The sequence below is a fragment of the Ptychodera flava genome, chromosome 12 (genome assembly GCF_041260155.1).
Source record: "Ptychodera flava strain L36383 chromosome 12, AS_Pfla_20210202, whole genome shotgun sequence".
Classification (NCBI taxonomy): domain Eukaryota; kingdom Metazoa; phylum Hemichordata; class Enteropneusta; family Ptychoderidae; genus Ptychodera; species Ptychodera flava.
The window spans coordinates 28009710-28013301 of NC_091939.1; the positions used below are offsets into that span (position 1 = coordinate 28009710).

Consider the following 3592-nt stretch of genomic DNA (forward strand, 5'->3'; position numbering starts at 1 on the left):
GTTAAAGACAGTATTAATATGAAGCTTACATTTTACTGCTTAAGGGGTTTTTCCCCGAAGTACAAACTCCGCAAAGATCAAATATCAACGATAAGTACAATCTACCAGCTACAATTTTAATCAAATTCACAATGAATGTAAACCATAAACCCTGAAATGCAGGTACACGCACATAAATGGTTATGCTGAGTCAATTCTCATGTGATTTACAATTTTTTAAAATCTCCTACAAGGATATCTTGCTGTCGCTATCATATCACCTACTCTTCTTAATAAATGATTGAAAAGTATGATAATGAATGCAAGCGTGTTTCGAGAAGGTTCAAAGGTGCTAAACTGGCAAAAAAGAGGGTTTTCATAATTAAAAAACACTTTACTATTAGTTTTCTATCATATCTGCTTCATCATCGTTAGGAAAGATGCAGTTCAGATTGATACCATTGCTGAGAATTTGAGACAGACACGTTGCATGTACAATATACACGATTGGCTTAGGTATCACGTCCTTTTCAAAGTTACCGCCTCGTTCATGATTATGGTCAATTAGCATACGGCGGGTCTGTCTAGACAGAAAAGTGACCAGTCGGTTGATTGCACTTGACATACTGTGTAGCTGTTAGAAGATATTGTTTTCTAAGGTAAAACTGTACTCTATTCATGTTAATAAAATAAATGTTAAAAGGTGTGTTTAGGTGTTTGGGCTTTTGCATCATTCTATTATGTGAGGTACAGTAAAATGTGTGGTATTGCAACATTCAGCTGCTGTTACTTAACAAAGTTAATATAAGAGTTGCCCCTCGCTGGTTTAATGCAATTAATAAATGTGTAGGCGACCATCAAATTGTGCTGCGATACTAAAATAATCACAAATATTGTACATGTGACGTGTCTATCTCAGACACTGGGTTGTGGTACTAATCTGAAATGCACTGTGGCCTACACTTGTTCAGCAGCTCTGTCAGTAATCATCATGAAAAAAAATTGTTAAAAGACCGATATCACAAGCAAAGTTGCTTAATTAGCAAGGTTTATTCGTTTGTCATGTTTACAAAGATCATGAATACAAAATATAAGGAACTACAAGATCCTTATATTTGTTTTGCAGTTATTTTAAAAATAACAGATTGTCGTTCCCAATAAATCTTGAATAGCGTCTGTGTTATTTCAAATTTATTAATTAATTGTATCGCATTTGCTTCTGCTTTTCTCTGCAGAACCATGATCTCTTCACGATTTTTTCTTCCAATTGTTTTAAATTTCCAGTCTCTTGCATGGGACCATTGAAAAGTCCGGTACGGATTACCCAATCACCAAGTTCTATATAGGTTACACTTACTGAATTCCATCGGAAACCTTAAGAACAGAAGCTGTGCTTGTGTCGGAAATGAAATTGTCAGAATATAACCAGTAATCCTCATTTCTACGGCGAAAAAGGGTATACCCATTCCTAAGGCTCCCGACACTGCGGCGCTTATAGCTGGTGTCACTGTTACCTAAAGGGATTATACGTAATATACTATTATTTAATAGTCCTACAGAGAGGAAAAACATGAAGAAAGGATATTTTTGTCGGTGTATATTGTCGAACATTAGCCAGGGCTCGTACATCTTTAATACTTACAACGCTGATGTACATGATCAAGATTGCTGAAGAAGATTGTTTATACACCATTATTACAGTGTGGCAGCGTCTTCTGTTGCATAAATTCATCATCATCATCATCATCATCATCATCATCATCATCATCATTTCATTGTCATATTTAAGCTAAGAATAACATAGTACAGTTCAAATTCCGCATAATACATTGACAATGCTAGGAATATAGCCTAAGCTTATCCTGATGTAATCTTAATATATGTTGTTTAATAGCAAATAACCATGCACAGTCGTTTTACAACATGAATTTCTTAAAAAAAATGAACGCCTTCAATCTTACGCGAGGAGCCATCGATAGCAAACCAACTTCTGCAGACATCATGACTTCATAAGGCCCTCCACATCCGAAGCCTGTAAAATACCGATAGAAATGTGTGATACTTATCCTTGAAAAAAAGTGGCATGAATATTTAGATTAAATAGCGATGTGCCTTCGCAAGATGTATTGTGTCATATAATTAAATAATAGGGGCAAACTCTAAAAAAAGCACTTGAACAGATCAAGAAAATATGTGATTGAAAAACATTCTGATACGTTTTATATACACGAAGATGACTTTTAAAGAGATCACAATGATGTTAACCATGACTTGGAATAATGTTTTTGGCAAATTCAAGCATTTACCTGTCTTCATTGGTCAACAAGGAGTGTATGCAGTACATATATAGTTGATCATGTACACTCACCGAAATGGATAAAAAAGAATCCTATAGGAAATCTGAAGGTTACATCGAAGTATTTCACATCTTGACCAAAAGTTACAAATCCGCTCAGCTTGATATCAAACCTATAAAACTCGTTTTTATAGTCATCTAGGAGTTTAATGTCTATTGAGGCTAATTTCTGCAATAAGAATGTATCAGTAGATTACTTTAAGACATTAACTTTATATGGTGCAGAAGTTATTGGGAAAATTGATGTACAGAGACCCGCAAGCAGATGAAGACGAATTTCGCACGCCTCAATTTTGTAGCTTCTTGTCTCCGATTTCAGAATATAAATACACTTTACTTATCCGGTTTTCCAACGTAATGTTCCGCATTTTCTACAACAAAGGTCAAAGAACAATTGCTGGCAAGATGCATCACAAAACTGCACAGCAGCCCAACCTGTAAATTCACAAGCATTCTGACATCTTACTCACGGAAAATAAATTATCCCTTGCATGACAGGGGAATTTAATTTATTTTACCAGGTTCATGCGAGCAGAATAAAGAAAAATATTATACAGTAACACATGATCTTCATCAATTACAATCTACCCAACATCAAATCTTAATTTTCAATTGCAGAAATCGCACATTGCCACAGTAAAGGGTTTGTACTTCAGCTTGGCGATGGAAAGGTTGGGCGGAATGATGTCATTTTCTGTATTACCTTAAGAGCAATAGAGTCTACCATGTCATTCATCAGCTCGGTAACCAAGGAATCGTCTAGACCTATTATGTCAAACAGATCTTCAAATTGACGCAGAGACAATTGAGAAATATCTGAAAAAAATAACAATGTCGCCCTTTTGGTTTAATCAATTGATCAAGCAGACAAAATTCTTAAAAACCTGCACTGAATTTCGTCTGTACAGGCTTATTAACATGTCCCCGGGTCAGAAATTGACTTACGCATGCCTTTTTTTAAGTATTTTAAGTTGGTACGGTGAACGCTAGCCTTGTGTTTGCATTTGCCGAACACTACCAAATACTATTAAATGGTTCAAATTTGGCATGAAATTTCAATCTCGTATTTCACATGAATGAAAAGCTGACATATCGTAAAGAGTTGAAAAACTAATACATGATTTTGCGTGGTCCATGTCACTAAATATCAAATTCATTTGATACAACTTATCAATTGTTGTTAAATTTGGAAGACAATTTGACAATAAGGTGACCTCAGATATACATTTCAAACTGTCAATATCTTACAATTCTAGG

At 35.1% G+C, this 3592-nt stretch overlaps 1 long non-coding RNA gene across 1 annotated transcript; it reads right to left on the bottom strand.

Moving 5' to 3' along the window:
* Positions 1 to 1202: 1202 nt before the first annotated feature.
* On the bottom strand, positions 1203 to 3153 carry LOC139145546 (uncharacterized). Its single transcript, XR_011554946.1, has 4 exons — positions 3039 to 3153; positions 2348 to 2504; positions 1941 to 2011; positions 1203 to 1493 (listed from the first exon to the last, which is right to left on the bottom strand). It is a non-coding gene; the product is annotated as an uncharacterized lncRNA (long non-coding RNA).
* Between the last annotated feature and the right edge of the window lie 439 nt (positions 3154 to 3592).